Source organism: Siniperca chuatsi, linkage group LG1, assembly GCF_020085105.1.
Source record: "Siniperca chuatsi isolate FFG_IHB_CAS linkage group LG1, ASM2008510v1, whole genome shotgun sequence".
Classification (NCBI taxonomy): Eukaryota; Metazoa; Chordata; class Actinopteri; order Centrarchiformes; family Sinipercidae; genus Siniperca; species Siniperca chuatsi.
Window position 1 is genome coordinate 27,195,560 of NC_058042.1, and position 20,039 is coordinate 27,215,598.

The window sequence follows — 20,039 nt, forward strand, 5'->3', positions numbered from 1 at the left end:
GATGGAGTGGAAGTGAGGGGCTGTGGACGGAGGGAGGGATGATGGGAGGGCAAGAGAGACGGAGGGACAGAGAGAGAAGCCAAAGCTGAAAGAGAGGGTGGAGGGCTAGAGCCCCCTCCTCAGACAGAAAAAGGAATCCAGCCCTGATTAGGCCTCTGCCTTTGGTGAATTGGACAAGACAGCTGAGCTGCCAGGTTATTAACTCCCTCAGAAAATTCTCAGCCCTCTCTGAGGCCGGCCTGAATACTGCGATCTGGATCGATAAGCAATCTCCGGTGTGTACCAAATGCCTGCTGGATTCATTTGTCTCCCAGCACCCTCTCCCTCCGCTGGACAATACACCTGCACAACTGAGCCCCCCCCCTTTCCTGAGTGCTGTTCTCACTCTCTCTCCTCTCCCTCTTTCTTCCTCACCCTCCCTCTTTCCTCACCTCTCTCACATTCACTCACTGGAGTCTCTGTCACTTTTTAAATAATGACCCTAGGGCTGAAGGAACAACTGCCTACCTCTATTTCATCATGGTGAGACCCTCTCCTGCAGGCCTGGGTGACCAAGCTGTCTAGGGGAGAGAGTGCGGGGGAGAGAGACAGAGAGACTGAAAGAGAGCGAGAGAGAGGAGCAGTAGAGGGGGGTTTGCCCTCGGCAATGGGGAAGGTGGGGGCTGCAGCCGCATCATGACTGACAGAAGCACAGATGTCACCATCAGAGCTCAATCTAAGCATATAAATGACCAGCCCATGGCAACTTTGTAGTAAACATGAAAACATACAAAGTAGCTGTTGTTATGGTTGATATCATACAGATAGAATAAACGTCTGAAGGCATGCCAGATACTCATTATGTGATGCCATGCATTACTTTCTGTCTATATGTCTTTATTATTGAGTTCTGAACCATACACTTTAATGTGCTGAGGTTCAGCAACCAGCCAGAGTTGCCAATATTTCCCATTTCTAGCACACATTTAGTTCTCAGAGAAAGCAGCTTCACTCAGAGCTCCCTTACACTCAAAGCAAGCTTGTCTTTGTAGAGGAGAAGTAAAGATGGATTTACATAGTGATTGTGTTTGCTGATTTGGCAGGGCTTCAGCTGATAACTTTTAGTGATTCGCTGCAGCATTGATCTCCCAGATGGATTTATTGACGGGGGTGGGGGTTGAGTTGGTGGGAGAGGAGGCGAGGGGGTGCTGCTGAGGTGATATGAGGAGAAAACAGTAGATAGCCGCTCAAGCGAGGTGGACAGTGGATGAGCTTGATGTTACCTGCCTTTACTTGTTGGTGGGGTTATTCCCCCAAAGGCGTTAAAAGCCATGCTGTTTCTTATATCTCATTTCTGTGGTTTGTCTTTTCTATTGTCTTTCTATTGTCTCTGTGTGGCTGCAGAGTTGCGACCCCAGAGGGAATTGTCTGTCAGCATACAATAAAGGCAAGGCCTGCGAATGAGGACTCCATTTCTCAGGGCTAATTGTCAGAGACAATGCATGCCACTGAAAACAGCCTATGAAGGATAAACCTGGCGGATGTTTACATTTTCTTATCACTGTAATCTCTCATGAAGCAAAATCAAACTGGAGCTGCGGAGATGTTTATAAGTAGAGAGACAGAAAAAAAAAACCTGTGAGGGAAATGCAGTTATTAAAAGGAGCTATGTAAATATTTGAGACGACTTCACTGTAGCAAACAGAAAAACACTCAACACACAGGGTGCTGTTCGTAAGCAGGGATGTGAGACAGACCAAACAGGAAGTCCCTCAAAAATGTATGTTGGAGTTTTTAATCAGTTAAAGATGGCTTACTCATCAGGGCTTGATTGCAATGGAACAGTTTTGGTTCATAATGTTTTTTCCTTTGAAAGATCACAGGCTGCGATATCATCAAAGTAAATTTGTAATAATGTAACTCGCCTGATAACATGATACAGACAACGGATCTTTTGATTGGTGTAATTACAGCCCTGCGTAACCACAACATTATCCCTCCCATGTGATGAGTCTGATTCTCAAGTAAGCACCTTTCACCTAATAATGTTGTCTAATCTACACCACAAACTGGTGCTGTCAGCTCTGTACCTTTATCAACCATTTTAAACCATTTTTACCTCCTCTGTAACTCTATCCCAGCAAGCACTTTTTCATTAGCATTTTCCCCCTTTCTTTTCAAGGTCATTTGTAATGTGGAATCTATAAAATTCTCAATGAAGAAAGTTATTTGAATTCTTAGATTTTAATGGCTGAGCTTAAAAATTCCCATTTCAGACCTGCAGTTTTAAAATGATCCTACAATGTGTATGTCAGCAGATGAAATTACTGAGGGTAATTGCTCTCACGCCATGCCACTCTCTCTCTATCTCTCTCTCACACACACACCTACAGCATGCGCATGCATACCTCACACCCTCTCTCGCTTTCATTTTCTTCATATTTTTTTGCACTTAGTTGTATAAAATTTTGCAAAAAAGCTCACATCTCTGACAGAGGTTGCATACAAAATACAATCCTTGCATAACACAAACAGCTATGGATAAAAAGCTCCAGCTATAGTACCCTAGCAGTAGCATTTAGTGGGGAAATAAACCTTTCTGATTGGAAAATGTACCTATTGCCAACATCTTCAATCTCTCTGCTTTACGTTCTTCTTTGAAAGTTTGTTTGACTCTTCTGAGCAGTTTCTTATTCAATTCTACAAACAGGCTGTAAAACTTATTCATTTTTTTTCAATGACAGATTTATATTACCAATAAAAATGGTGGATGTTGTCATGAAAATGTATCACTTTTAAAGTCACAAGGAAGTACAAGTAAATGCTGCACTTGGTTTATGTCTTGTTTTCTTCTGCCACTTTGTATGGTGGTCTGGAGATCCAAAACACTACAAAATGACTTGTCAAAAAACATAATATTTCACAACAATCACATTGTTTCAGAAACTATTTTTCTGAAATACTGTTTTTCTGAAATGTTGTTTTGTGAAATGTCATTTTCCTTTTTGTTAATTTCTCTTCTAAAACATTGTTTTGCCTTGCATCTTTATCCATATTTAGAGCAAGACACATGTTGAAAAAAAATCCAGAATTAAAAGTTAGAGTTAATAAAAAGATTAATCTAATATGAAAAAATTAAATCAAACAATACACGGAAGCATTCATGGACGTCACTGGGCCAACAGTAAGACCTATAAATGCCAACAAGTCCTCCAAATTAAACAACAAAATATGTAATTTTCCCATGTTCTCACTAACGGCACAGAAGCGTTTTCTGATCTGACGCCCCTAACAGCAGGGCGACGTCATTTCTCAGTGCTTTCCAAAAAGGTTACAAAAATAAAACCTTTTTCTGATCTTACATAGCCATGGTTAAGGTTTAGTTATATTTTGGCCGAAAACCAACTTGCTTAGAGGTAGAGAGGTAAGATTGTGGTTTGTGTCAAAATAACTACTTGGTTAAGGTTAGTAAGTGATCATGGTCATGTTAAAAGAAACCAAAGTTGACTGTCTGTAGGGAACTGTAAGAAACAGCAGTCTCCCCTGTGAAAGTCCAAAGTTTTGTTGATCCATCCATTCACTTAAACATAAACACATGTCATTTTGGGGCATTTGCCGTCACAGTTGATGCTGTTGTTTTTCTAGGGAGGACAATCTTGGTGTTAAGCATTTTTTAAATCAGTAACAGAGAGTAACAAAGTTAGAAGAATGTAAAGAAAATGTTGTTTGTTTTGAAAATGTGGCAGATTATTCCTGAAATGTGACACATAATGTAAGAAAAACTACGAGTAGTTTCCAGGTGCTGAGAGTCTTCTCCTTGGTTACCCTGAATGAAGAAATTGCTCCCTCTCTCTCTCATTGTCCCCTCCTGACAGTGATGGTAATGTGTGAGTAGGTGAGCTGCCCTCAGGGCTCTGTACATCCACGTCCACCTCAATATAAATCAGCACTTGTCATCACAGACTCATATCACACGCACTGATCCCACGTCCCCTCCACAAACGTGCAGATTCCGCCTTGTTGTTTGATACCGTCCGAAACGCCAGTGGCCAGAGCATTAAACCTGCCCAGTCTCACCGGCAGTGTCTCCCTCTGTCTGTGTCGCTTTGTTTTCTCCCTCCTAGACCTGTAGGTGCTCCCGCATGGTGAAGTTAAACAGATGTGACTGCATTAGATTCAGCCCAGGCAGCAGCACACCTCTGCTGCCCCGAATGCATTCTATAATTATCCGCCACACCTTGTATCAGGAAGTCAGCTCATGTCAAAAGTGCAAGTGAAAGCTAGGGTCACTGTCAAGAAAATGAGTGTGATAGTGACAAGAGCCAAAGCAGCTGCAGAGGAGTAAAATAAGATTTCGATAGTGTTGCTGGAAACATGCAGTCTGACTGCAACAGTGGCTTGTTGGCTGTCATTTCAGCCAGTGAATGTTGAATTTTTACTGTAAATGTATGTCTGGTATTGTGTCTTTGGCCTGTACTGTTTGTGATGTCCTGTTGTCACGACAACATGCTCACAATGACAATGCTAACATGTTGATGTGAAACGGGTATGATGTTCACCATCTTTGTTTAGCATGTTTTGTGGCAATCGATACAATAGTTGTTTTCACTCCAAACCACAAATGTCAACCTCATGGTAGTCACCCAGAGGAAAAGTAAGAGGATCACCAAAGTCATTAGGATTCATCCTCTGGGTACCATGAATGTCTGTACAAAATTTCATGAGATATTTCATTCTGGACCAAAGCAGTGGACCAACCAACTGACAGACCAATATTGCCCTTGAGCCACATCGCTAGCACGGTTAAAAACAGATTTCATATAATTCTTTTATTCATGGTGCAATGCACAATGTATGTTGTGTTAGACAACCAGTGAGTGCAGTTACACTACTAAAAAATGTGGTTGTGATTAGAAACTTGCAGGTGGAAAAGCATGCATCTGTGAATGTGTAAAGACATTTTTTTTAAAAGAGCATACATGCTCAGGCATATGTCCTGGGACTGTTAAAAACCAAGTTCCTCCAGTGAGAGGCATGCATTTTGACTTTCACTGTGCTGTATGGATTGAATCGATTTGAATACAGTTAATTTCAAAATAAAGACCCAATACGTTCAATAAATTCTAGTCTGTTGTATGGGAGATAAGTGCTGCAATATATAAACATCATCAAGAATTAGAATTCATTTGATGCCTCAGAGATTATTTGATGGAGGAGGAGCAGCTGCCTTGGCCTGGATTCATCCAGCCACTCTGATTGTGGCCACTGATTGATTTTTAAGTTAGGAAGAGGCAATCAGTAAATACCACCCAATCAGGGGCCAAGAACATAGAAAAGATTAGACAATTTGAGGTAATCAATGAAAATATTCTCTGATTTGTAGACACTCAATTGCTGCCATAAATCAGGCATCATAGCATGCAAGTTAGTTCACAATAAAACAAAGGCCAGCGACAGGCAAACTATAAGAGATGAATTAAAGGTCCGGGGGAGGAAGTGCCGACTGGCGTAGTAATGAGACAGAATTACAGGCCACAGATTCCGGCCTGCTTCTGCCTTGCAGAAGCTGTCAACAACTAATGGGCTACAGCGAGAGCTGCTATCCGTCATCCTGCTTCCTGTCCACATATTTACTCACTTATTTATCGCCTTGATGCAATATCATCATTTTTAATGTTAACACCCTCCACTCCCAACAAACACAGACTCCTTCTTCAGAGGACAGGATATGGAAATGGACAGGATATTGCCCTTGGTAAGTCAACACTAATTTACATTTGAGAAACCAGCCTGAGATTCTGGAACTGAATCTTGATAAAAGGATTATATATAAGGTGATACTATATCAAAATTGGTGACTTCTAGTTTTGTTTCCAGCAAGGTCAGAGGTTTTTCCATCAGGATCGTAAGTAGCATAGAGGTATTACAAACTCAGGGCATGGTAGCCTTGTGGTTTGAAGGATCATCACATAACCAACAGGTCACAATATGTGTATCAGCTACAGAATGGCCCATAAACAAGAAGACACCAACTCCAAACCCGCTCCATCATTGTAAGGTGCTTTCTGTGCCCCCTTGTCTTCATGGAGGATGTTCCCACTTAGGACGGTGGAGTTTCATGCTGTCTTGCCAGGGAGTCGAAGCCCACACGTTCAGCCTTAATGGACTGACTAGACAGATGATCCTGACAGCGACCTGCACAAGTGCTTTTGATTCTATCATCCGCCGTTGGGGTCGGGCTGCTTTATCAGAGGAATTACCTAAAGTGCCTCTTATTTCATCATCCAGAATGTCAACAAGATGGCATTCTTTTAATATATACACACCCCAAACAATCACCGCATCATGTATCATACAACTAACTCTGAAAAATCATTGTTAGGAGCCCAGGTCAGGTGCAGAGTCATTAACCTATGCAGTGGTTTTGAGAGCAAGGTCATTATAGAACGCTCCTGCAACATTTGTCTGAGAGCAGCTTTTGTTACTTGACCTCTCCTTTATAACACTATCTACACAGACAGAAGCATGCATCGATAAACTCATTTCATCCTCCCCAAGGCAGCTACGAAGGGTCAAGGAATGTATTTTTCAACTATAACCCACCTCAGTTCAGTATCATACCTCTTTAATAGTTAAGTGAATTATAGAGACTCCTTTTTTCAGAGAGAGGTGTGGGACATTAAGAAAGGGTAATGGCAATAAAGTGATAGAACATTGTATAACTGTCAATTTAACTGTGGAATGTTGTTCTTAGCCTGCTTCAGCAATGCTAGCTTCTGCAGTTTATACTTACAACCCTCCCCACACCTTTCCCCTGTTCCACTTGCTTTTTGCCCCAGCATGTGAATAAAAGTTTGCCAGGTGAAATCCAGTTCCTCCAGTGCAGTGCTTCCACTGCCTCACTTGCGTGACAAGCTAGCATTACGAGGCAGGTGCATTTTATAAAGTCAGCAAACAGATAGAGAGTGCATTTTAGGAACACACCTCACTCAAATACAAGGAATGGCCTGTTGCGCTTATACACAGAGAATTTTGAAATTGAACAGATGATTACAGGTTGAATATTTAATTTTACCCATGGTAGAATGGTTATTCAAATTTTAAATACTGTACCTTACCATAGAAGGCTAATGGTAGAAGACTGTTTAGGTCTGCTCCTATTTGAAATACTGTACATAAATCTGGATAGGATCATTGCTTAAAATGATCATCTAAGCTGAATTACTTTGATAAAAAAGTCAGAATCTATCACTTAATATGTGTTGAGTGATATTGAAGAGGTAATATGACATACAAATATACAAGTAGATAAAACAAAACAATGAACAAAGACAGCAGGACCTCACATATAGTGCCAACGTATAGTGCAAGAAAACACTATGACGTGAATTAATCATGTGGGTAGAGGCATGTACTGGTACAGTACTGACTCCTCTGACTTTGCTTACCCTTGGAAAGCTTTCTGCGCCCTATGATCCAACATCTGAAGAGCTGATAAAAACCCCTCAGTTGCCTCAAAGCAGCTGCGAGGCTTAACATTGTCAAAAAGGGTTTTTTATTTCCCCACCGTTTCGACCTCCTGTGTATATTTTATTGAGCTGTTCTCATCCCACAGCGGTGCGCGGCAGCCACAAGCTGCGGAAAATGTATTTCGAAGCTCATTAACACAGGACGTGCATGCTTGGAACATGTAGCATCCTTTTTCAGAGACACCTGTGAAAGTGCGAAGGCAATGACGAGGAGCTCAGAAATCGTTGTTTTTGATATTCAGTGAGCTTTCATCTTTTTTCTGCTGCAACACCACATGAGCGGATTAGAGAAGTTAATGAATTATCCTCACAGGGGCCAAGACAGTATGTGCAAGCTGCACTATCCCACGTCTCATAACATGGAGCTGTTTGAATTTATTGAACTGAGGGCTGAATTTTCCCACACTGATCTGACCCAGTTCAAGATTATACCCAGTCCCCATTCTCTGTAATCAAGATGACAATGTGAAAGTCTTCTTAATCATTGTAAGTCAGAAATATCGCTAAACTTAACCGAAAGTGAAACTTGACTGCAAAGTGTAATGTTCAAAGTGGCTTTACTACTTACTCTACAAGTTGCTAGATATCTACAACTGGTTCTGTGATCAAATCAAGGCCCTAAAGTGTGTGTCTGTGTGTGTTGGTGGGGGCAGGAGTCAGTGGATCCCTTGGGCAGCTAATATTGGAGATTGTATGCTCCTGAACTTCTGTTAAATGAAAACAGTCCACAAAAGTGAAATATCGCTTTAAGATGTCGCCTCTTGCCATTGGCGTCTGTTTGCTCAACCCCCAGAGGCTGCTCAGTATCAAATGCACCAGCACAAATGATAATAACACAGCCAGACCTTTCTATTTTTCCAAATTAGGTTGAGCCTCAGATCAGCGCCCTTGAGGCCAGCACAAAGGCCTAATTCTATCCCTGAAGATTTTTCTCTTCAGTTTTCTATCATATAAAGCAAATATCAAAAATGTGATTTGAATCCTGGAAAAAATTAAAGCTGAAGGCCGTCAGAAGGAGGAACCATGTAGTGCGGTGGCTGACAACACACCACCTGACTCGCCTCTCTTTTACAGGCATTGATTGAGTCTGTTTAGCTCACTCTGAGATGGCTGCACTGCTAGGCAAACCCTGGAGAGGCTGTGCCCAGAGTCGCTGAGCTGCAGACCAAACTGCCCCAGGGGTTAATTGATGTCCCTCAAGTGACTCAAGTGCCCTCTCTTTAATGGGTCAACCCATAAAATGTTGGATTTCTGAACAGCAGTGGGAAAAATGTATCCTCTTATAGGCCTTTTTTCTCATCGTTCCTGTCCTTGAGAGGGGGGACTCGGATGTGGCCGGACTTAAAAACACTTAACTTCCTGAACATGAATAACAAAAGAAACATCGTGAACAGGGTTAGGCTGATAATTATATGACGGTCTCCTGTTTCCTGTGATTTTTTATTTTTTTTGCTGTTACCACAAGTATTTCTTTAATAAGGCCAAGTGGATGGTGCTCACTTAAAGGTTAGAGCAGTAGCTTGTGAGAACAGCTGAATACCTGGGCAGCCTGGGAAAATCATGGTGAAACTTGACCTAGGACTTTTTCCTAAAGGAATAGTTTAACCATTTAGGTATATGCTTGTTTGCTTTCTTTTTGAGGGTTAAATGATAAGTTTGATGCCACTCTGTATGTCTGTGCATACAGAGCTAGAGTCAGAATGTGATTAGCCTAGCTTAGCATAAAGACTGGAAGCAGTCTTTATACTAAGCTAGGAAACAGCTACCATGCCTCTGTCCGAAGTTCCAAAGAAGTCTACCAGCACCTCTAAAGCTCACTAATCAACACATTGTATCTAATTTGTCAAACAGACATGTAAAAACAACAATTTGTGGTTTAAGGGGGAATTTCGTGCTGTTACTATTACTTCACCAACAGTTGGGTGCAGTGACTTCCTGGAGTCTTGTCAACCCAGTGAGGTTGCCACACAATAAGTGTTACCGACCTTATGCGGCCCACCCATTTTTTTGTTTGTTACATTTCCAGTTTTCTCTCTTAAGTCATTTAACTTCCAGGTGCTATTGCTGGCTATAGTAAATACAAGTAATAAGTCGCACTCCTGATGGGTTCACACAGCCTACTGTAAATTTCTCAAAGTTGAGAATGAGGGTTACCAACCCTCCCGTATATGGAATCGTTCCATAAAATACGGAATCGTCCTGTAATTGGAAACCATCTTTAACTGATACGGGACACGCTTTGTTCCGTATTTCTGAGAATCATTTCAGTGCAAGTCTATGGGAGAGAAATATTACAGGTTAGACTATTAAGACTTGTCTTATGTAATAAGAAGAATTATCCCTTAGCCTGTCTGTCATGTTATGTTCCATTACCCAAACAGAAAAGCAGGGGGAGGCGCATAGAAACAGCTGTTTGCATCTCTCTCTCTTTCTCTCTCTCTTGCTGACTGTCCCTTCATGTCCCTGTCGTTTCCCTTCTGTCTGTACCTTTACAGTAGATTGTCTTTTCGTCTACATTAAGCATTGTTTTTCTGGCAGTCATCCATGCTGAATTTACCTTAAGACCCTCTTGATTTATAAAACATCTAAAATAAGCAAGTTCTACAGTGAGTGCCTTTGTACATCAACAGGAAACAAAACTGTAGGATTTATGAATGAAGTTTGGTGAGTAAGCATTAAACACTGCTCTTACCATTTGCAATCACCACTAATTAATGTCCTCACTCATCCCACACTGCATCATCATTAGGTCGGTTCCTCATACAGACCCTCCTGGAGTTGAGGTTTAACTGCTAACTGATTTATAAAGATGAATATAACAAATAGTCATTTTAGATTTCATTTTTAGATTTCTGTTTGTGTAAAAATTAAACAAACAAGATACAACATGTTAATTAGTGAGCTTCAGAGGTGTTAGTAAGCGTATTTTTTAAATTCCGACAGAGTCAGGCTAGCTGTTTTCCCCTACTTCCAGTTTGTATGCTAACAGCGGCTGACTTAACACACAGACACACAAAGTGGTATCAATCTTCTCATCTAACTCTTGGAAAGAAAGTGAAAAGGCATGTTTCCCAATATATTGAACTATTTCTTTAGGAACTACTATCAAGAGCGAGGCACTGACCCCCCAGCTATACCAGTGGAGCTCTTTGGAGAGAAAACTAGAAGATTATGTTTCTACTCTGCAGCTACAGGCCATGAACACACAACTATATTAAGGTGAAGCAAGTGTTACTGGAACACAGCATGCTCACTTAAACACTTCACTGGATAAATAAAGGTTAAAAGCATACACAGGGAAAATGCAAGTTAAATACTGTTCCATAATGAATCCTGGCTTTGCAGTGTCAACACATTGTACAGAGGTCCACCATCTATCAGTTTCAATCAACAGTGATTCCCCTTGCTACATTGAATCAGAGGTATCTGCAAATGAAATCTTTAAACATCTTAAATCTTTAAAAACTAATTTACTTAATGTCTTACCATTCCCGATTAAAAGCTCGGTCTGCAATTATGTTAGGCCAGTGATTACCAAGTTCCATGATTTACTCTGCGACTGTGTAGTGAGTGTGAGCGTCTGTTTGTGTTTATGTGTTATTCGTATGTGCCTATTCATGCAAGTTATGCGTTAAAGTGGTGATCATTGTGTGAGAATGCACTTGCAAGTGTGTGTGTGTGTGTGTGTGTGTGTGTGTGTGTGTGTGTGTGTGTGTGTGTGTGTGTATTTGGTGGGGTGTTAGAGAAAAACAAGATGGTGAGAGATGATGTTATTGGCCTGCGTTCAGAATACCTTCCTTGCATCTCTGTCATTTGCTGGAAGATAATCTTGCCATCGATTCGTAAAAATGCTTGAAAATTAAATTGAGTGTCTCTCATCCCACTTAATCAAGAGAGAATATTGATCAGGTTTCTAATTAAGGATCATTTAGATAGGGTGGAAAAGAATAGGCTGGAGTATCATATCATGTCATGGAGTAATAGGATGTCTTTATCTGAAGATTCCCGGATATCAGTTAAAGCAAGCCCTCTATGTCTTCATGATGGAAACCTGCTTTATTGCCTAAGCTATCTAATGTTCTCTGCTTAAAAGGATATTCCAAGTATATTATTTTCTGCATCATGCTCTTGATATTTCCCATCTTTTCTGTGCTAAATAATAGTAAAGTCACTCAGTTTTTCTGTGTTACGGTTTAATTTGTTCTTGAAATCAATAGCGGTTTACCTTTCTTTTTTATATTAGAAGGCTCTGAATCAGTATGATTGACAATACATGTTGCCTTTCTATTTTTCCTGATTATCTGCAAATGCTAAAGAACATTTTTGCACACAGTCAGGAATGCCAGATGTTGATGACAGAATATTTTTCTTCATACCTTCATAGAGAACTGACATTTGTGGTAGCTATATCTTGACATGGTGATGTGATTGGTATTTTTTATCAACAGAAAGGCAATACACAAATGTTTGCAGAAAGTACTCCCAAACTACTCATGCCACTTAACGTGTTTGGCTTAATAAGCTACTTATGGTCTCCCACTGTACTTGTAGTGCAGGCCTTGACTGAAGACCCTCTGCAAGCTTGTTCATTGGCTATGATTCCTGCTCAGTCACAGATCTGTCCAGTGACCAAGCCTGTTGTGGGCGGGCCTTCATACAAAAGCCCAGATGCTAACCACACTTTTCAGTGGCTCATTTAGCTCTATTTTTTGAAAATATATCTGTATTGGACCTACTGAGCAACATAAGTTTAAGAAGTTTTTACAGATGACTTCCTTTTGCTGTTGTAAAATGGCTACCACATTTGGAATTGGCTTTGCAGAGGGTGTCTGATTTTGGGGGGAAGTTTTCCTTTGGTACTGTATGTAACTTGTAGAAAGTTGGTCAGTTCAATGTGACAATTATTTGGGTCAAAATTCAGCAGTTTGGCTATTCTTCATGATCCCAGAACAGAGCAAGTTAGCCTTAGCAACAGTGTCATAAAATGTGTACATTTATGAGACTGTCCCCCCAAAAAAACGTCATCGTTTGAGCAAGAGCCCCACAATAACATATGCTTATGTTCAAGTGACAAAGCCCTTTAGCGGCCCTGGTATGACAGGAGCAAAGGGGGAAGTCAGGTGATGTTGTTATAGAGTGACAAAGTCCACATCAGGAAGAGGTCGGGGTGATTGGTTGGGTCAACAAAGCTTCAGACTTTAACACGGGGGACCGCTGTACATTTCTCATTTCAAAGCAACAGCCAACATTGCATGTCGTATGACAATGCTCACTCCCTAACCTTAACCACGTGTTTATTATTGTAACCATGACGACCAAGGTCACCTAACCCTTAAGAAGTAGTCACTTTAACCCAAACCACAATGTTTCCCAAAATCTAAGGTCAGGGTTTTTTTTTGCCTGAACCAAACCAAACCTTACAGGGGCGAGTTAAAAAAATTCAAAACATCCCGTGTTGTAATACCACTTACCGATGGTATAGCTCAGGTAGTTCCAGCTGCGAGATGTGTGCGAGCAGCGAGTTCACTATGTTACACAAGCTCTCTTAGCTTTTTTAGTCTGATAACCCACATAAAGTAAAATTCTTGGCACTGGAGTGACCATTACACTGAGTAAACTGAGTGACCTCTAACAAAAGAGGGTTATGGACTCACCTCTTATTCTGTTGGTTTCTAAGGGCTTCTCACATGTCCTTGTATCCCCACAGTTAGCACTCTCATGCAAAGTTTAAATCCGTAATGCACTTCCCATAAAGGCCGAAAGAGTCATTCACACCTAATGGCACCGTGTTAAAACACAGTGAGCGCAGCCTCCAGGGGTCCATATACTACCCAGAGTGCATTGACCACTGTGACTGCATCCAGAAGGGCACTGTGTTGTGATCAAAAGACAGCAGTGGGGCTAGTGGGGATGGGAGACCAGAATCAGCTCTCATTATGTCTGTGAGACATCCATTTGAGCATTTTTAATATGTGTATCCTATTAGGCAGTTTAAGTGCTTTTTGATAATTGTGCTTTGTACTTTTACAGCACTTCAGTCTATTCCCAGTTCAATTTCCTCTTTTATCGGACGTTTGAAATATTGATCTCTGACAGATAAAAGCAAACACCATAATCTCACTCGGGTGAGCTGGTGAGTGAGTGAACGCGCAGAGAGGGGAATACACCTGGGACCGGTCGCCCCTCCAACCCCTCTCTGTTTTATTACCTTTATTCGTCAACAGAATTTGCTTACTGCTCTGGGATGTTTATGTAAAGCACCTGCACACTGATGGGTGGTTGATATGACCATCTCTCCCAGTGCACCCCACCTCCACCCCCCTGCCCAAGTCTCTCTGCCAGCCCACCCGTCTCCTCCCCTTCCATCAACCCCCCATGACATTTTGCAAAATGCAGCACAGGGGCTCCTGAGGTGCTTCTGATGATTGCCGCTGCTTAAACTCCTGTCAGTGCTGTCAGGATAACAGTGATTTATCTCCATAGCACTTTATGGAAGTTAGTGTTTTCTGTTAACCTGAGCACTGAAATGCTGCTTGGTGCTGGCTTGCAGTCACATTAACCTGAATCAATCACGTCTTGATTTTTCCATAAAAGAAAAACCCTCTGTAAATAAAACTTGAGCAATTGCCACATTGAATACACTAAGCCCAATAGCATCCCCGCTGAGCTTTGGTTGATGCGCAGATATCACTGTTACCTGTTTCCAATATCCTCATGCCAACACAGGGATTTGATGCTTTGACTTGTGTGTATAATTTCTTCAAATGGGGCAACACTTAATACCACCACTGTCAAGAGACACACACTGAACCTGTGGTGTAAGGCAGAGAACCATGAAAAGTTTGAAATCACCATCTTGCAGTAGTGAAACAATAATGCACATTGATTGTGTATGAAGCAGTGTATTCTTTGGTCTGAGCGGAATCTGTTCAGTTTTAGATGGCAGGTCCCTCTCGAGATAATGGAAAGGGCTGTTTTGATGTTTAAAGCATTGCTAATCTCCTAAAGTCTTAGGCTACTCATCCCACCGCATATTTGCAGGCCTGTCAGTTTGAGTGGGGATGCAAGAGGATGGTCCTCTGAGCAAATGAATTTTTTTGGCCTGTTTTTCCTTTTTAGCTTTGCAGACACTATTCAAGATTTACTGCAAACATTTGACCACCGGCCTGGTGTATTGACTGCGTTTGACAAGCGTAATCCTTTTCTTCTTTCCAGTCACTTCCATTCTGCGATCAATCAGAGCATCAATGCCCTGTAGACTGCTATGAAGTGCAGACGCAGTGTTCGATCATGAGCCAGGCACCTTGTGGACTTTCACTATAATATAGTGATTGATTCATCTTCAAAGATATCTTAAGTGGTTGGCTGGGCACGGTATATAATGCCTTTTGTTGACTGCAGTCTTTTCCTTTACCCAGCTTGCAATCCTTTAAAACAGCAACAGAAGCACACACATCAAAACTTAACCCAAGACAAATACACTGCTGCTTTTTCATGTGATTCATTCCTGCTCAACCCTTGAATTTCTCTTGTGGGACAGAACTTTGATTTGAAAAATGATAAAGTGTCAAGTATTGTACAAACAGAAGATGCACTTTGAATCCCTTTTGGATTTTACCATCACGTTCTTTGTACGTTCTCGTTTGAAAATTGCAAATTTGAACCTGAATTGAAAACTGTTCCAGATTATTCTGGCGGTAACCCTGTACTTTAAGGGAAAGTTTCAGTAGACCTATACTTTGAACAAACACAGAATAAGCCAAATAATAGACTTTAAAGTTTCAGTGGAGACCAGACCAAACCCATAGGTCTGCAACAGCTTTTATGTCTATTTGAGTTAGTGTGTGTTCAGGTTTGGTTTACCTATTTCAGCTGTGATACTCTTGATCCACACTGTGACCTGAAGTTTAATGCCACAGTCATGTTACCAGAAACCAAAGAGCTGCTATTATTATGTATCTTATTCCCCCATAGACAGTCAGCGGAGTGAGAAATAAGGATAGGAAACATGTTTCCTAGTGTGATCCAGAGGTTTGGGTAAAGGGTCACAAACCTGCTCTTTGTCATCTAATATCAACAAGATCAGCACATTAAAAAGCTCAATCCCGAGAAAATGAAGACAGTGTTGAGCTCACACAATGCAGCTGTAACAGGGAACGCTGTTCTCTTACTGTTATGTTCATGTTCATCTGGAAGAGGTGTGTGTGTTGGGGGTGGGGATGGGGGTGGGAGAACAGTTGCATTGCAGAAGTATTAAAGGAAGTGTAGTAATTACAGCAGAGGCAGTGTCAGTGACCTCTAGATTGCACTATCTTGTCTCCTTTGTGCCTGCCTTTGTAGCCCGCCTCATTGAGTGAAATTGTATCTTTTCACTTTGGCTCTCTTAAAAATGTGCATGGTATTGGGAGCCAGTGAGGCGTGATGGGGTTTTTTTTTATGCCTTTTCTCCACCTCCACCCCTCCACCCCTCCCTCCAGCCTCCCCCAGCTGCCCCTCTCCTCCATCCCCACTGTCTTACTGGGAGGTATTTCATGAACAGCTGGGTCCTGGGAGAGGAGAGGTTAGTGAAAGAGGCGCGCTGTGTATAATTCAATGATTATCAGGTGTGTGCATGTGTGTGTGTGTGTGTGTGTGTGTGTAGCCCTCCCCCTCTATTGGCAGGTGTCAGGTGACGGGCACGCTATGTCACTGGCTGTCAGCTGGCTTTCTATTGGAGCACTCACACTGTTCTCAACATTACCATAAGCTGATGAGGAACGCTCGAGCCCGTCTCAGCGCACACACTCTGATCTGCAGCTCTGATGTCACATCGGGAGACTCAGACCGTGTCAACTCCAAAGCACATAAATCTGAAGACCCATCTTTTTTGGGCTTCCATTCACTATAAGCGACCACAGGAAATAGAATTTATCCAGAGTGGATGAACGTCGTCATGGTAAGAATAATAAACACATGGTTAACGTTGTGAAATGGTCGCAGTTTGGTTAGGTTTAGGCATGGAAACTATTTGGATAGGTTTAGGAAAAGATCATGGTTTGGGTTAAAATAAGCACGTTAGTTACGTAAGTTATGTACGTAAGTTACGTCACATCACACGAGAGGTCGCCGCATAACAATTAACATAAAATATGGGTCGTAATAAGCTGCTTCCACAGACGACCTATATGGCCGTATTTTTGGGGGGGACGATCTGAACAAAACACAAAATAAGAAATCACAGAGAGAAGCTGAAGCAATAGAACAAACATTAGTTGATCCATTAGTTGATTGACAGAAAATTAGTTTGCAACTATTTTGATAATCATTTTAGTCATTTTTCAAGCAAAAACTGCCAACCATTTTCTGATTTCAGCTTCTCCAATGTGAGTGTTTGCTGCTTTCCTCTGTTTTATATAATTTCAAAGTGGATTTCTTTGGGTTTTGGACTGTTGGTTGGATAAAACAAGGGAACGTACATGCCCTGGATACGTGCATGTGCGTGATCACTTACATGCACACACGTATTAATATTTAGAATAAACAACTGACAGATGTATCAAATTTTCTATAGTTAAATCTGAAACCTCTGGAAATAATGTTACAGCAGAACAGACAATATTATCCATATAATCAAGGATATTTAAACCTGCAACAAACCAGTTACTGATTATCACTTAATGTTACGTCATGTTTCACATAGATGTCCATCCTGTCTGTCCTCAGAATCAGCACCTATCAGTACTTTCTCTGCGTAGTGTTTGTTTTTATCTCCTTACCTCCACAAGTCCATAGTGGGTTAGTTGCTGCTCTGTGCGCACAAGAGAACACCTAGATTCCGTTTCAACAAAATAAGAAAACACTGGATTTACAGGCAAAAACACACCAGGCAGTGTAAAAGCCAGTATAAATTCTGCATAAATGCACCTATGGATGTACAGGATAACATGCATCCACACACTCACTACTGGGCGCTGTGTCCCTTTTTTCCATAGTCATCCATTTTTAGTATTTAAAGTGAAGAAATATGCTATCTTTTATGTCATTTTCTGCGCCATTCATTTTCTATGGCCAGTTATATTCAGCAGCTCCTCTAAACTTTTAGCTGAGTTGAAGGCATGCAGTCATGTGAGGATACTTGGGTAGAAAACCGTATATATGTTTAAATGTACCATATTTTCATACTTGAAGCACAACAGAATAATGCCTCCACAAGCACTTGACTAGAAACTGTTAACATTATTTTTTTTACCAGAGATTATTTAAAAAGGTAGCCCAAATATACCCATATTTTTAAATCATAATGTGTTTAAAGCTCATGAACACCATGAAATTGAATGTTAAAGATCAAACCCTTTGCAATTCTGTATATTATCAATTCTGTAGCATTTAACATGGACTTCTTTCTGTAAATAAATGTCCTTAATGTGGCTACATGTGATGCTCCATTTCAGATCCCTGCTGACTGACTCTCTGACCCTCAGTTTAACATAAGTTAGCCTCCGAAATGTGCTCACTAAACTCCACATGCTTGATTATCCTGTACAAACACTGAGCCAATCTGCCCATTACCATGGCTAGTAATGGGCAGATTGGTTCAGAGGGGGTTCAAAGATGGTCTCGCAGTAATACTACTTTTAGCATGCTAATTGCTATTCTTCTCCTCAGTGGGGATCCTGTTTGAGATGGAGGGGACGTGAACTGCGCTCGATCCCTAGCTGCTGTTCGTGGCTGTACTGTCAACATGCTCGGCCACGCGGAGGAGAGGAGAGCTGACACCAACACTTGCCAGGGATCTTAAACCCAACTGCTTTCCTTTCATTTCTCCTCTTTTCTCAGAAAGAGCCGCTACATTCGTGTGAGAGCTGGTTCTCCATCGCTGTGTGCTGAAATAACCAGGTAACAACAAGGTAATATCACAAACATGCAATATGATATTTGAAAAGAAACAGGAATCTACTGACTACTTTATGTTAAGTCAAAATGTGTATACTGTGATCAAAATATTATGCAGTAAATCTGAAATGAATGGCACATCTTTGCTGAGGACATCTCATAATTTAAATCTTCACAAAATGTAATAATGTCTAAATGCACACAACAGATCAAAGCATTCTTTAAACGTCCACCATGGTCTGTTGGTAACAGGAGCACAATCTCTCCAAGGATGATTAAATGCCTCTAAAAGGACAGCAGACACTTTTGAGGCTAAATGGTACACACAAAATATAATTTGTTAAACTTTTTAAAGGGGGCATAGCGAGTGGCAGCTCTGATCGATAGCATTAGCTGTGACAAAATACATAAAAAGGGAATCAATGCTAATAAAGTCAGCTCAGCCGCGCAAGAAAGCCTCCGCCTCCTCCATTCACCTCCAGATCCGTTGTCTTCCTTGTCCAGTCATATGTGAGACATGGTTGACTATCAGTGACACAAGGTCCAGGTCAGGGATCACATCTATTAACAATTATTAATGGCCACATTCCAACAAAACAGCAGCAATTGAAAAGAAAATGATGAAAAAAAAAACACTTTTCGATATAGAAGAATACTAAATGAATAGAATTCATTGTGAATATAAACTACGATACCACTACACTAAAAAAGACAACAATAGTGTTTCAAGAACATGTTTACTGCAAAAGTGCATTGCGTAATTCAAATTTTTCCACCAACCTGATTATTCTATACAAATCTTTACTAATTAAAGCAAAGTAACACTACAATAGCACGTTTTTTGAAGGAAATCGTACTGTTAAATGTTGTGCAAAGTGATGAATATGTTCCATTTGCTTGTCATGGTGTTTTTCCAGTGCTAACCACCGGGACTCCACTCTACATACCTGTGCTAACCTCCACACTGTAAGCATGTCTCCCTCTCTTAAGTCTCAAGCATGTGTTAAACTGTGAGAACACTTGACTGCATGACTATGTCCTCAAACGAATCTTGAAATAGCCAGTTTGCCTGCGTCTTTGTGTGCATCAGAATAGTTTTATGGTTAGAATGAAAGTGAAATGCCAGAAATTTTTAATGTTGGTCATGGGAATCAAGAAATTGAAGCTTGTTGTTGTTACACTCATTTAAAGTCAATGTGGATACACTTAATATAGTATATTAGTGTAAAAGTAACTGTAAAGTTATGGAAGATAATTGCCTTTTCCATATAAAATATAACATATTGGTCATTTCAGAATTTGTGAAGAAATTCAGTTCCATCTTATATAGTTTATTCACTGAAATATTAATGGTCTTATGTAACCTTGTGTTGTTTTGAATCTAGTTTACATGTGCATAGTACAGGCCTACCAGGATCTGCACATAGAGGTCAAGTTACACAAGGCCTGTTTGATTTAATCTACATTCAGGGAATAAATGTTCATGGAAATTGAATAAACTCTACTCTTTTTTGTCATACTGAAACTTGTGACTTTGTTTAACTGGAGATCAAGACATTATAAGGCACAAATGTGCATTAGCATGTGAACCTTAAACCTTGTTATAACTTCAGTTTCATCAGGTATAAATATAGATTCATCTTTTAATGTAATCTTTAT

General features: G+C 40.8%; 1 long non-coding RNA gene across 1 annotated transcript; it reads left to right on the forward strand.

Moving 5' to 3' along the window:
- The first annotated feature begins 16,171 nt into the window (after positions 1-16,171).
- LOC122863450 lies at positions 16,172-19,838 on the forward strand. Its single transcript, XR_006375014.1, has 3 exons — positions 16,172-16,443; positions 18,153-18,394; positions 19,298-19,838. It is a non-coding gene; the product is annotated as an uncharacterized LOC122863450 (long non-coding RNA).
- The last annotated feature ends 201 nt before the right edge of the window (positions 19,839-20,039 follow it).